Source organism: Crinia signifera, chromosome 7 (assembly GCF_055691185.1).
Source record: "Crinia signifera chromosome 7, ASM5569118v1, whole genome shotgun sequence".
NCBI classification, from domain to species: domain Eukaryota; kingdom Metazoa; phylum Chordata; class Amphibia; order Anura; family Myobatrachidae; genus Crinia; species Crinia signifera.
Window position 1 is genome coordinate 184,190,471 of NC_139223.1, and position 15,936 is coordinate 184,206,406.

General features: G+C 47.9%; 1 long non-coding RNA gene across 1 annotated transcript; it reads left to right on the forward strand.

Moving 5' to 3' along the window:
- Positions 1-7,613: 7,613 nt before the first annotated feature.
- On the forward strand, positions 7,614-15,929 carry LOC146019656 (uncharacterized). The gene is made up of 3 exons (XR_014450641.1): positions 7,614-7,739; positions 13,084-13,113; positions 15,578-15,929. It is a non-coding gene; the product is annotated as an uncharacterized LOC146019656 (long non-coding RNA).
- Positions 15,930-15,936: the final 7 nt, after the last annotated feature.

Genomic DNA, 15,936 nt, shown 5'->3' on the forward strand with positions numbered 1-15,936 from the left:
TATCCAAGTTATATTTTACTACTATCACTGGCAGGGTGCAAAATCGCCATCAATGCCAACCATCAATGGCGTCTGCACCAATGCCCATCCCTACTCTGCAACAGGCAAAAACCTTTACTACCACTCATGCCCACACACCTCTATCACTGCCCTGCCTCCTGTTCTCCTGCCACATAACTTCCGCCAGTGGGGACCCGCTCACCCTGTGTTGCCCACATTCCCCTATCATGCTTTACCACCCAGCCTCCTGCTCTCATGCATCCTAACTCCCACCGGGTAGGAGGAGACACTGACTCAGGGGCACCGTCCTGTACTCCTGTGCTGCCACGCTGGGCCCTCACCCACTGGCAGAAGCTGCACAGTGTCCCCCACCCTCCTCTTTAGTCCCCCCTATGCCCACACACCCCTATCACTACCCAGCTTCCTGCTCTCCTGAACCGTAACTTCCACCACTGGGGAGTCAATGCTGGTGTGCTGTCATCTACAATACTTGGACTGTATCTCTTCCATTCCGGGTGGGAGAGGATCGTTCTTGTGCAGTGGGAGGGTGAACGTCTCTGTTTTTAAGGAATAAATCGTTATATTTGGATTACCCATATTGTCCTGTCGTTTTGGATTGAAAATAAAAGATACCTTTGGATGAATATAGGGCACTGCCCTCTGGTGAGTCCCCATTTTCTTATTATCTATAAAGAAACCTTTATGGGAACATCTCCTAGCTAGACTAGGTGAGTCACTTTGGAATTTGAAAGAATTTGAGATCTAGAATATGGACCCTCACTAATCTAAATCTGTACTGTTATTATTTTTTTCTTTCCCATATTATTGGAGTCTTGATCCTACTTAGGGAATCAAGAAACACTTCCGGAGGTAGCGCTGTGGAGATCCACTTCTTGTTGTCTTGTGGTATTTCATTTGGGTGTGGTATCCCAATTTTGTGGTATTTCCAGCAGCAATCTCTGTTTGTGTGCGCGGGTAACTGGTGTCATTTCTTTTTGTACCATCCTGTACTCCTCTGCTGCTACGCTGGACCCTCACCCACTGGCAGAAGCTGCACAGTGTCCCCCACCCTCCTCTTTAGTCCCCCTTATGCCCACACACCCCTATCACTACCCAGCCCCCTGTTTTCCTGTATCGTGACCTCCCCCAGTGGGGAGCCGCTGACTCAAAAACACCCACCTATACTATTGCACACACACACACACCTAAACAACACGCACACCCCCCCCACACCCACAAATGTCACTGTACCCTCCACACTATCAATGCACATCTTACTCTGTAACCGCTTTTTAATTAAACAAAACAATACACACCCCCTTCCAAATCATATGCTCTCTATTTAACACATTTTACCTATAACTCAAGTTGCAATACTGGCATCTGTCATACAATTCTAACCATATTTTTCACAATACAAACGTTCACAAATTAAGGGGGCGCAGCCCCTTACGACTGTGTGAAGAGCGCCTGTAGGAAGCGATGAATCACCTAGTTTTATATATACACAGTATATCTACAATACACATACTCATCTGGTTATGTCTAGATCCACTTCTGTTTTGTGACCAGGATGTGACATTAGATGAGGGCGGAAGTTGCAGTTGCCCTCACAGCGTTTTTTCTGTTAATTACGTACAGTAGGTGTAGGTTATTTTTTAAAATTTCAGCTGGATTGTACCCTCGTGGGCCCACCGCGCTTCGGGGCACAGTGGCTTGGTCCACTCGTCACAGATTTGTTTCCCCTCTCCAGGTATATGTGGACCCAGTGCATGATGGGAAAACTCAAGAAACAGAAGTTGTATTAGCTGCAACCGAAACTCCAGTTGCTCCCGATGCAGAGACTTCCTGTCAGCGTGCGCACAGCAGGACGGCCACTGCTCTCGACAACCCCGTAGTGGCCGGCTGTGACCTCCCGTGTGCACACTCGACCACCGCCATTTCCGAATATGCACATGCTCAGTATGGATTTCGATGGAGGGGGTCACAAAAAACAGGAAAACTGAGGGGGTTTGCAGGGCAGCGGGAGGGTAGGCAAGCCTGGAGATAAGAGAGAGAGAGAGAGGGTATACAGATAAAATACACAATATCAATACAAACTTAAGGGGCATACACACAGAGCAGTGGCGTAACTATAGCACCACAGCCACCGCGGTCGCGCGGGGGGCACTGTGCATATGGGGGCGCCGGGGGGGCTGCGGTGCTATAGTAATCCCCCCGCCCCCCATCCCCCGCATGCTTACCTGTCCGTGCGTCCCGGCTCCCCTCCTGGCTTCAATCAATGCTATGGAGACGGACCACGATAAAATGGCCGCCCCATAAAGCAGACTGTTTTCTGAAACTGTCTGCGGTATGGGGGCGGCCATTTTATCGTGGTTCGTCTGCATAGAATTTATTGAAGCCAGGAGGGGAGTCGGGACGCGTGGACAGGTAAGCATGCGGCAATGGGGGGAGGGGGCACGGGGAGGGGGCACAGGGGTCACGGGGGGCAGGCACAGGGGGCACGGGGGGCCGGACGGACGGGGAGGGGGGGCGCCCCCCCATTAACGGCGGGGGGGCGCCCCAAACAAAGCTACGCCGCTGACACATAGAGATGTCTGCTAAGCAATTTTGGTAAGCAAAAAAAGGCAGGTTGTGGATCAGAATGAGAGATTGCGATCAGTATCTCTCATTCTGTACACACAGGGCGGGATTCTGTAAAAACCATGGTCGCCGGCATCCGCATTGTTATAATCGCATATGCACTAACATTCGATTATTAATGTAAAGGACAGCTCTTGCGTTCAGAGCTGTCCTTTGCGTGGTGGCCAGCGATGTGCAGCGGGTCCCCCTTCCTCCCTGGACCCTTACCCGACTGCCAGGGATCCGCTACCTCCTCCCTGCACCCGGAAGCGGTTCATGGAGGAGGAGGTCACTGGTCCAGGCGGCACAGCAGGAGGGGGTGGCACAGATTGGCTGGGGTCGCACGGGGCGGTGGGGGACACGAAGGGAAGCCCATAGGCTTCTATGGGGTTACGCCATCTAGAACTGGTGTAACACCCCGCTGCAAAGCCCAGGTGATGGGGCTTTGCTGCATATGAAAATGCGGTAAAAACACAGAAAACAGGGGTTTTACGGCATTTTTTGTTTATTGCATCTCACCCACAGAGAGATAACTAACATCTTAATAAATAAACTGGACAAATAGAGCTGCGCACCCAACTGGAGATATGAATACAATTTAATAATACACAAATGAAATACACAGATAAAAATACATTAAAAATCAAGAAAATAAAAATTAAAATATATAAAAATAGGGAATATACAACCGGTTGTATTTATACTATATAATTATCATGATGATGGTGATTATTATCAGGCTGATATTGTTGTACAGTATACATATTATTGACGGTAGCCACTGTACATTGAATCAGTGTTAGAGTTGGTAAACATACTAGATTGCACTATACATTAGTGGTTTAAGATGTTATATAGTCTCTTTTCTCGTCTGGCCAGACAGTTTAAAAGTTGGTACCTTACAGATGACCTTGTGCTGCTGTGTCCTGTTCTCCCAGTTGATAACGCTGGTTAGCCAGATTTCAACTTTATCCGGAGTTGGTTTTCAGGTGAGCTGGTCATAATAGATTTTAAGAGTACCAATCCTCTTAGATGTATTGCCAATAGGGTAATCCTCTAACGCGTTTCCCCGCCTGTTAGTGGTTATCAGCGGCTTCTTCAGAGAGTGTGAGTGGCCGCTGAAGAAGCAGCTGATAACCACTAACAGTGCATGTTTTGCAGGTCTCCACACAGAATCACAGGTGAGATAATTAGCTGTCGGTTGACCTGGAAAACGTGCACTGTTGGGGGTACTTGAGGACCAGGGTTGGGAACCACTGTACTAGGTTCTATTGCAGATCTTAGTAAATAAAACCCTATAGCCGTGTGCACATGGCAGTGATAGGGGCTGATATCGCTGGGAATATGGTTGCTGGCGACCATATTGCCAGTGATGGGAGTGTGCCCCGGCGATAAATCTCCCGTTTTCAGCCCCGTTCTTATCGCTGGTCGCAGGAGCTTGCTCCTGCGACCAGCTGATTACCTCTGCGGCACCGCCGGCAGAGGTTTCTTTTAATCAGCGACCATCTCTGGTCGCCGATGAAAAGGGGGCATTGAGCGATATATCGCTCGCTGATATATCGCCCAGCAATATATTGCCCCCTGTGTACGCACCTAAACAGTGCAGGTTTTGGTGATATTCTAGAACGGATGGTTATAAAGTAACTAAGGTTCTAATTAAATCACCTGTGCTCAAGCTAGGAAGACCTGCAATGTTAGTGTGCCTTGAGGACTGAAGTTGGTAATGCCAACAAAAAAAAAACATTGATGGTAGTAATCTATGTAATGGTGGACCATCAATGGTTTCACCAACTGATGGTCATCTCTGCTCTTAAACTCACAGGCCTGAAGGCCAATCAGAGGTCGTGGCTGGCTTTGGGTATCATGGTGTGGGGGAGGAGCTAGGCTCTGTGTCCCAGGCATCAAGTAAAGAAAATAAAAACACTGGGGTGCCCAGTAACATTGATGAGCCATTAGATCTCCACCACTGATGTCAAAACAATCTGCCATTGGTTGCTAGCCATCGATGGTTTGCAACCGTAGATCGTCAATGGCCATCATAAGGCAAGTATGTAGCAACATGAACTTGTCCCTACCTGCTGCCTTCTTTTCTTATGAGAAACAATGGGGGGGGGGGGGATGTGGAAGGGAACACCCATACTGGGACCCAACCTTGTGAGGTGTCCAAGGTTATGTGAGGTTCAGGGGCTGCTTTATAAAGATGCTGGCTGGCCACCTATCTGCCTTGATTCCTGGAAAGGAACTGACTGGAACCCCACTCTGGTAACCCCACCCCCAGAAACTGGTCACCTGTCCGGTTACCCCAACTAATGAGTTTAGTGACATCATATGACGCACAATACTGCACGACGCACAATACTGCACCCACCCATCTACCCTTCCCAGTTCTATCCCGACAGTGGCGATGGTCTATCCACCTAGGCAGAGCAGCACTGCAGAAAAGACTAGACCCGGGATGGAAGCACTAGTGGTACCAAGGAGGTGCGTTGGTAAAAGATAATTATATATTTACTATGCAATGTAAATGTAATATTAAAGCACATGTGCTATTATGGCCCACTGTGCTCAGCAGTAGTGCATCCCATTTTTATTACATTGCATAGTGAATAGCAAAGGTTCCCAAACATGGTCCCCATGGAACTCCAATGGTCAAGGTTTTAAGTATATCCATGCATGGTGACTTCATTAACCACTTCGGTGGTATAATAACCTCCAACATGACCCATTCCATTAGGTACAAAATGCTCTGTTCCTGGACTTCCCTGCCAGTGGCAGTTACAGAGGTTGGACTCCAGCACAGTCCAAAATTCAAAAAGGGGGGAGTCACATCAACTGCCAGTGAGTCCAGGACAGTGATGTTTAGAGTGGCAGTAGGGGTGGCTCCCCTTTTTGAGCTGTGCTGCAGCCCCAACTCTGCAACTGCCACTGGCAGGGAAGTCCAGGAACAGAGCATTTTGTACCTAATGGAATGGATCATGCTGGAGGGTATGACCTGGTATGCCCGGAAATGTTCCAGGCTAGGCTGCACTGCCTGTGCCACTGGATAGTAGGGGTGTGCCAGTGGTGCCTCCAGTGGTGCACCTCTGGCATACTACCATAGGACAGTGCCCCCATCCCCCAGGTACTCCGCCCCCATAGCTCATCCCGGCAATAATTCTCTGGAGTCCCCCGCCGCTGATCCTTCCCGTCACCACTCGGCTCAGTCAATTTGATTTAACTTTCTGTATTGAGCCATACCTACCAACATGACCCTCTCCAGGAGGGACACAATGCTCTGTTCCTGGACGTCCCTGGTAATGTATGATTACCATCACCTGTGTTGAACAGGTTAAATGATAATAAAGGTGTTTCACCACAGGTGATGGTAATCATATATTTGGAGTGAAGTCCAGAAGCAGAGCATTGTGTCCCTCCTGGAGAGGGTCATTTTGGGGGGTTGCAGTTACAATCCCGGCAGTCGGAATGTTCAAAATCCCGATGCCGGAATCCCGACCGCCGAAATCCCGACACTTTCTCCCTCTGTGGGTGTCCACGACACCCATAGAGGGAGAATAAATTAGTGTGCCGAGCGTAGCGAGCCCGCAAGGGGGGGGGGGGGCGATCCACGTCCCCCCCCCTTGTCGGGATTTCGGCGTCAGGATTTTTGAACCAATCCCATTTTGGGAGGTATGATTGATCCATTGATATACTCAAAGACTGGACCATTGGGGTGCATTGAAGATCGCTTTTGGGAGCCTCTGGTGAATATCAATTATATGTTTGTTTTTTTGTAATAATAAAAAACACATTAAATATGCAATGTAATAAAATCTGCTGCTCAAGGTGGGTGGGTTTGGGGGGCTCGGCATAAATATACCTGAACTGGGCCCCAAGATTTCTGGTACCGCCCTTACAATGAGTGCACATTATGTACAGGAGAGATTGTAAACAGCAATGCCAGGCATTCCCAACCGCAGTCCTCAAGGAACACTACAATGCAGGTTTTATGGTGTGTACACACTATTGATTTGGCTTGCGACGCGATCCTGATGCGATCTCGCATCGCATGGCAGCATGCGATCTGCATACAATTTGGACTATATAGTGCAGCCAAGACTTTCTGCCTGCGATACGGGAGCGTTCACCAGGATCGCAAGGGTTAAAATCCATGCGATCTGCATGCGATCCCGATGCGATTTTGACTATATAGTCAAAATCTCAAGCACATTGTACAAGTGTGTACACACCATTAAGCCCCCCCATACACGGTCCGTTAATCGGATCCGTTGTGTGCGTAAACAGCACACATCGGATCGGATCGGATCGCATCCCTAGTGCATGCAGTGTGCATGCAGTGCGATCTGATCCGGTGTGTAGCTAGTACAAAAAGTATGTGCAGCACATACTTTTTGTACCGTACTATGTGTTGCGCGGGAGCGCGCATCGCATAGTACAGAACGGAGCCATACCCAACGGACCGTGTATGGGCTCCTTAAGTGATATCCAGGCTTCTGCACAGGTGGTTTAATCTAAATAGCTGAAGTAGTAATTAAGTCACCTGTGCTGATGCATGGACATCACTAAAACCTGCACCTTTAGGGCTGTTTCACACAGTACGGTTCCTGCCGCACGGTGAAATCCCGTACGGTCAGGGAGCCGCGCCGCACTCAGAATTTTATAATGGCAGGGATGGCCACAGCCCGGCAGCCGTCCCTTCCAGTGGGGGGATCCGGCTGCAGCCGTGCGGCCGGGCCGTGGCCGTCCCGTGTGAATGGACACAATAGTGTCCATTCACAACTGCTGAGTGCGGCACGGCTCCCTGGCCGTACGGGATTTCACCGTGCGGCAGGAACCGTACTGTGTGAAACAGCCCTTAGTGTGCCTTGAGGACTGTGTTGGGGAATGCCTGACCTAGGCAGTGTAGATTGGGGAGGAATGCAGGGAACTATAGGGTTAAGTTTGTATTGTTTGGTTAGCCAATTAGTTTGTTGTTAGGGGTGTGTTTTTGGGGTAGGGAGGGTTGATAGGTGCAACCTTGGAAGGACTCTGTTAATTGTGTTTATCTGCTGAGCAGGGAAGTATTGTGGTTTAGCTGCACCCTGCACCAGTCACAGACGTTCCAGGTGCACCCAGAGCAGGTACGTACAAGAAACCCGCCCATCTCTATCGCTATATGGTGTATAATCTTCTCCTGATAATGAAAATGTCTTACAATGTCAGGGTTATCAATATGAGCAAGAGTGTTTGTGACCAGGGATATATTGGACAATGACAATGGTGGTTCTAAGTGGGAAACCTGTGGCTCCAAATCTTATTTTGGGGACTGACTTTTACCAGCTGGAAGAATGCACATTCCATACCTCCCAACATGACCCTCTCCAGGAGGTACACATTGTTATGCATCTGCATTTCCCTGGCAATGTATGATTGGCATCACCTGTAGTGAAACACCTTTCTTATCAATTAACTTGTTCAATACAGATGAAGGTAATCATGCAATAAGAAGGAAGTCCAGGAGCAGAGTATTGTACCTCTCGGACCGGGTCATGTTGGGAAGGATGCATTCTGTAATCTCTATTTGCATAACAATTGATTTATAACTAATACCTGCCACCTGTAGTAAGTGTGGATAACAATGGCTTTTATTTACAATGGAATGCCGCTTTGTCTTGTGTAGAGAATTCAATAGAATGATCTATTTATAGAGCGTACACACTGTGAGATATGCCCCACCCCCTTTTTTTACTATTTGATTTTGCTTATACAAGCAAAATCAAATCGAATGCTTTTAGCAGCATTCAATGCAGATTCAATCCCAATGCGTGCTCCCATGTAGTATAAATCGAATAGATAAATAGTCTTAAACTAGTTTTGCTTGCCATTTGATTCAATCCCGATCAAATTGCACCATGTGTACCCACTATTAGAATGTAACGCCCCTTTCAGATCGCACATATTAACCGGTATATTGCCTTTTTTTACCATTTCAAAACGGTAATAATGTGCAGTCTGAAAGGTCCAGAGTGAATTTACTGTTTTAAAATAACTGGTATTTTGAAACGGTAAAAAAGCAGGGTCCTACCCGTTTCAGACCTTTTTTTTTTTTTTTGCTGTCTGAAATGGTACCCAGGCAGCAGTGAGCACTATTGGTCCCCAGCGCAGTGCATATTTAATGAGCTGGCTGCTCATTACATATGTGCATATGTAATGAGCGGCCGGCTCATTAAATATGCACTGCGCTTGCTCAGAGGGAGCTAATGCTCAGTGTCAGACCCCCTACCCTTAGGGCTGTTTCACACAGTACGGTTCCTGCCGCACGGTGAAATCCCGTACGGCCAGGGAGCCGTGCCGCACTCAGCAGTTGTGAATGGACACTATTGTGTCCATTCACACGGGACGGCCACGGCCCGGCCGCACGGCTGCAGCCGGATCCCCCCACTGGAAGGGACGGCTGCCGGGCTGTGGCCATCCCTGCCATTATAAAATTCTGAGTGCGGCGCGGCTCCCTGACCGTACGGGATTTCACCGTGCGGCAGGAACCGTACTGTGTGAAACAGCCCTTACCCTTCCAGCGTCCTGCAGCTCTCCTCCCTGCCTGCAGTGCGGGAGCTCCTGCTGGCAGTCTAGGTGCGGACTCTGGTGCCTGATCCCCTCTCTCTATACCTCCAAGAGCTCACTGCCCAGCACATCTCCGGGATGCCTCATGCTGCTTTCACACAGCAAACCTGCTTTAGACCAGGTATTTACATGCGAAAGGGGTTAAACTTGCTCTGACCCATTTAAAAAAAAAGCTTTTATATACCTGGTCTAAGCAGGTTTTGCGGTGTAAAAGCAGCATAAGGGATCCACCCAGCACCTGTTGATCAACAGGAGAAAAAAGACAGCTGCAATTACCCACCTCCCTACAAATGACATCACTGCAAAATACTGTATGAACATTTGTAACTATTTTGTTATGTGATGCATCAGGTTGCTCCTTATGCTATGTGCACAGTTAGCGATTCGCATTATCGATTTTGACTTTTTTATAGTGAAGATCGATCGCAAGTTAGCACAAATCGTACTGGGGTTTGCTGATTGCGGATCGATCCCGATCCGAAAGTAGAGAAACTGTGCAGGGCAGTATTTCTACTCAATGCAGCATGACCCCTGCGCCCTCCCCTTCCTGCCAGCCGATGCCAGGGCCCAGCAACCACCAATATACCCCTATGTGTACACGCCTTTTAGTGTGTACATGGGAGGTCTTTATACAATTTTGATATATACTATCAAATGTATTGTCTCTGCAAGAAAGCAACTCCTTTTTTTATTTATTTTTTATGGTAATTTATAGTGAGATGGGTGATTTCCGCTTAATGCTGCAGCTGTATATTTACTTCTGATATAAAATGCTATTTTTGTAATACAATTGGTTCAACTATTGCAGTGGGAGGGGCTACAGCTTGTGGGGCATCAGTTGATGTAATTTTGGGGTAGATGTATGAAGCATGCAACGCGATTTTTACATTGATTTCAATGTAAAAAGCCCCCCCCCCATTTTTATAGCAACCCCCTCCCTGATGGCTTAAATGGCCCTCCATTGTTAACGCCAACCTGAAGCCTGGCGAGCCCGCAAGTGGCGGCGGTACCCGTCCTACGACCTTTTATACCCCCACTAACCACGTCGGCGTGGAGTTGATTGTATATAGTGTGGCGAGTGCAGCGAGCCACCGTGCCCGAAGTGTGGCGAGCGCACGTGCATTACTTCACAGGTATACCCGTCCCCTCGCGGGGCTCGCCACGTTTCTGGCTCGCTGCGCTCGCCACACTATATAAAATCAACTCCATGCCGACGTGGATAGTGGGGGTATGAAAATGTCGGAGGACGCGTACCGCCGCCCCTCGCACGCTTGCTGTGCTCGCCACACTTCGGGTTGGCATCAATAGTGGGGTGGCGTTAACAATGGGGGGCATTAACCATACTTAATACCCATGAGGGGGCATATACAATTAGATATTGGCCCTTTTCCCATTGTTCCCTATGTAAAATCAGGTTGATCACATTGGATGCCATTACAATGGCATGCGATCAACGTGATTTTAATTTTAAAACTAATTTAACATTGTTCTCTATGGGAAAATCGCATCTGTCAACATCGCGGCCCATTATAATGGGCCGCAATCAACGCGATTTTGTCTTTACTGGCAATTAAAGCTGGTAACTGACAGAAAATCACGTCTATCGCATGCCTTAAGTACCTTAACTTAAGGCATGCGATCAAACCCAACGGGCGCCGTGCTAGGAAACAAGTACCGAAAAATTTTCATGATTTAAAAAAACAAAAAACATTTTATCATACTTTAAAAATCCATGTGAACTACAATTGGGAAAGGTTAACGGTGTGAGCGCACGCGGTACACTAACTGGGGGCCACATGAAGAGGTGTTGACATTTTCACAAAGAGTGAGACTCTCGTGTCAACCTGTTGACCTAGACATTGTTCATATGATCCATCCCCATGAGTCTTTTACTACCTGAAGCTTTTTAGTAATAAAGTAACCTAGTGATACTGCCACTGTTCTTTGCACCCTGCAAGCCAGAAGCACAGGCAACAGTGCTCACCCACACCTAGTTATGGCCCTGTTAGTGGTTTGTCGGGTATATAGACAAGATGTCTGTTACTGACTTTTACAGACCTAGGTGCACATTTATCAAAGAATATTAGCTGCAAATATTAAGTAGACCCCGAATGTATCAAAGGGGGACTGCAGCAGGAATCTCTGATCCCTGCTGTAATCCCCCCCTAGGTTTCTATGGTGGATGTGAAGCTGCCTGATGAATCATCAGGCAGCCCAGCTTTGCATGCCTGGGCTGTCGCCATTCTGAGATGGCGATAACCCATTGTAGCCTATGGCTACGGGATCACACTGCCCCGGTGGCAGTGCAGTCAGCAGGGTCGGCGGGGGGGGGGTCAACGCTAACTGCGCATGCGCAGACCCCCTGACTTCAGGCTCCGGACATCGCAGGGACAGGCTCTTTTCGGAGCCCTGTCCCTGCTCCCTAAGGTATGATACATACCTCCGATGGGAATGTATTTTACAATGCGATCCTGGGTGGTAATATTCCACCCAGATCGCATTGCAAATGGGGCCCCCTAATGTGTCAACCTTGCAGCGCTATCAGCATGTCTTGTGGTGTGTATGGGCAACCCTCCGGTCACCCGTACACTGGCTGTGTGGATGGCCAGCTGGTGTGCAAACTTCAAATTCTACTTGTGAAGTCTGCACAGACATACAGTATTAAGTGGCTGATTAGTATATACCTATATCTCTGTCAGCATAGTGTGTACAGGGCTACAAGTGGTCCTAGAGAACTCATTTGCCTTTACCTAATTCCACCCCGGGCTTGGGTGGAGCCATGGCCAGTGTTTGGGTTTCAAGCCCCCCCCCCCCTGGTGTGCAGCATCATGTGTAATGGGTACTATGGTGTGCGGCATCATGTGTAATGGGTACTATGGTGTGCAGCATCATGTGTAATGGGTACTATGGTGCCATCAAGCAAGAGCCCCCTAGCAATGAGCACGTAGGTAAGCAGCACATATGTGGCAAATATATAATGGGCATTACGGTTTGTTATATAGTGCATCATGATGTGTGGCACAATGTGTAATGGGCATTATGGTGTGTGGCCTTATGTGTAATTGGCATTACGGCGTGTGGCTTTATGTGTAATGGGTATTACGGAGTTTGCTAAAATGTGTAATGAACATTACTGTGTATGGTCTAAAGTGTAATACCACACCCCTTTTTGTGATGCCACGCCTCCTTCCCATGAGACCATGCCCCCTTTTGCTGCGCCACGCAAAGGTCCCCATGTTTTTGTGTCTGGATCTGGGACCACCCATTACCATAATTCTAGATTCACCTATGATCCTAGCATGCCCTGCTACAGTTTTGCTATTTGGCCATGCAAAAACTGTTGCAAAGCATGCTTGGATGTGTGGTTCAACAGCTGGAGGGCCAAAGGTTCCCCATCCCTGCTTTACATGTTCAATAGTCTGACAAAGACCTTTTTAATTGCAAAAGGTCTCTCATTGTAAATTGCATTTCAGATGTCTTAAACCAGTGGTTCTCAACCTCGGTCCTCAAGACCCCCCCAACAGTGCACGTTTTCCAGGTCTCCACACAGAATCACAAATTAAATAATTAGCTCCACCTGTGATCTTTTTAAATGTGTAAGTGAGCAATGAGTGCACCTGTGCACCTGCCGGGTGACCTGGAATACGTGAACTGTTGGGGGTACTTGTGGACCGAGGTTGAGAACCACGGTGTTAAATTACTGTATCAGTCAAAATTTAATGAGCAATGTATGTAAGGGCCAACCCAATCTTTGGGATTTGATCAGTGTCAATTAAATCAAATATTTTCTCTTGCTTTATATAGGGTTTTTTTTTATTTTTATAAAAATGTTTCATTAATGAAATTTCTTCTATAAAATTTTAGGACTTCCCGTTATGTGGAACCCAGACCAAGGTCAGTGATCTCCAACTTTCCATTACCCCAGAGCCATTCATGTATTTGCCTACAGCAGATGAGGGAACATCTCTATTTCAACATCACATTTGGAATTTTCCTTTCTAGGAGCAGCGTTTGCTCATGACATATGGCAATGTTTCCCAAACGCGGTCCTCGATGCCCCTTAATAGTCCATTTTCCCAGGATATTCATGACTGAGGTATTTTACCTATGCTCAGTCATTTGGATTTAAGCATCTCTGCTCATTTCTGGAAACACTAGACCATGGGTCTTCAACCTGCGGCCCTCCAGATGTTGTGAAACTACATGTTCCAACATGCATTGCCACATTTTTTCCTGTAAGAAAAAAAAAAACCTCAGGGCATGCCTGGACGTGTAGTTTCACAACATCAGGCTGAAGACCTGTGACCTAGACCATTGGGGTTTCTTGAATACTGCATTTGGGGACATATGGGTTAGTCATTTAAATTGGCAAGCGACACTACGGCTCAGTTATCGGGTCCCCCTACATAAAGTCCTAAACGCTGTTTTTTCAACGCTTTTTTTTTTATTTTTAAGCCCCCATAGAAACATATGTAAGGGCCCATGTACTGCCCAATGGCAAATATCACACAGGATCATGGGACAGACAAAGACTGGTCTCCATGGCCATCATCAGGAGGGTGCTATGGGGACAACTGTCCTGGGCCCAGCTGCTCTGACAGAGGGTTGGGCCCAGACCGATCTATCCCCGTAGTCCGCATGGCCACTAGGACCCCCTTCCCTCCAGCCGCCCATGGGTCATCCTCCACCCATTTTGGGCCAAATCGTCCTGGTGTGTACCCCACATTACTTTTCTAACAAATACTAACATAAATCTATTAGACTATACTGCAAATAAACTACTAATCACTGACAATTACTGAAGTGCTTAATATGTACTTAAGAACTAAGAATAAATCTGGTTGAGCATGGACTAACCCCAGAGGTATGTTGCTGTGCAATTTTTCTTTTTTAATTGACAGTCTAAACATAGTATATGTATAATTGTTATATTTGCTGTATGAATTGAGTATTAATAATTTTTATGTGTTCTATTTATGAAATAAAACGTTTAGTTGGTGAGATCAGCAAATACGTCCTAACTGCAATACAACGAATAGTCATAGCCACCAGTTAGACCAGTGCCCTCCACCACAGGGACCCCTCTACGGTGCTGCACAGATCCCTGCTTCCCAGGTACTGGGTGGAGACCTGCTGCAGTAGTGTCGGTGTGGGGGCTCCGGGGCGACTGCCCCTGTCGGCCTGTGGATAATCCAGCACTGGTTTGAGTTTATGCTTATTCTTAAAATGTGTAGGCCCCCAAACACCCCCCTCCCATACATATGATTTGTTATGCTGCTGGAGGAAACCACATGAAGCACAGACAGTTGCTGGAAATAATGGATGCCAGGTCACATTATTCTATTCTATATAAAAAAAAAAAATTCTGCTCACCTCTGCAGTGAAATACTGCCACTGACCACTAGAGGCCACTCAATGGCCCAAATTACTCAAAAGTGAAAGCAAATTTTGGAGGGACACTGATCTGTTGCAAACTTGCTGGATATGGTCGAGGGAGCTTAAGACAGAGACTGGAGTTACGAGTGATAGGGACGGGATGCAGTTAAGATCCCGGCGGTCGGGATCCCGGCGTTCAGAATCCCGACGCCGGAATCCCGACCGCCGAAATGCCGACACATTCTCCCTCCTGGGGTGTCCACGACACCCCTGGAGGGGAGAATAAATTAGTGTGCCGAGCGTAGCGAGGCACCGGGCCCGCTGCGTGGCGAGCGCACCGAGCCCGCAAGGGGGGGCGATCCACGTCCCCCCCTTGTCGGCATTTCGGCTGTTGGGATTCTGAACGCCGGGATCCCGACCGCCGGGATTCAATACTGAATCCATAGGGACTGGGGATGGGAAGGAGAGTTTTGGTTATAAACTATCACCGCTCAAAGTGAAAGTACATTGCAGAAGCCGTCCTTTTGGCAGCTTTAAACTTTTAAATAAAACAGATAAACCACAAAAAAATCTTTGGTTCCCTGTAAAAGCAGATGCAACAGTCATGTGATAGCCTTCTTGTAGATCAGGGTTGCCGACTTGCACAAGATCCTCTCCGGGAGAAGCCCGGAGAGGAATATTTCATTACGAGTTCGGGGGCGGGGCTTAACGGTGACGTCATTTTGTGCCATTTTAGCTCCGCCCCCTCATCTGAGACCCGCGTATTGCGGCATTTAAATGCTGCGGTCGGGGGGGGCTCAGTGGGGGTCCCCCTGATTCCGGTAGGGTGCCCACCCTTCCGGGGGCCGGGAGGGGGGACCCGATTTTCGGGAGACTCCCGCAAATTCCGGGAGGGTCGGCAACCCTGTTGTAGATACAGATTATATATTTGCATTTATCAAAGCCAAATACTCTTGTAACACTAACCGTGTTTTTGTTTCAGGAATGGGAGGATGGATGACCCCATATGGTCAGCAGCCATATTTACCCCCCCAATACGTGCCCCCATATAATCAGGTGCAATACGTGCCCCCATATAATCAGGTGCAATACGTGCCACAAGGCCCAGGCTATGTTGTCCAACCAGGGAGCTATCCCCAAGTTATCAATCCCTACCCTCAAGGCTGTGTGATTCAATGTGGCTGTGAGAACCGTGGGTGCCATAATTGCTGTGACTCATGTAGAATTGGTAACTGTAGACATCATCGCCACCACCATCATCACCATCACGGACTGCTGGGGTTCATAGAACATCAGCTCCATAAATGACCTGGAAACCATTGGCCTCACAGATGGAACATA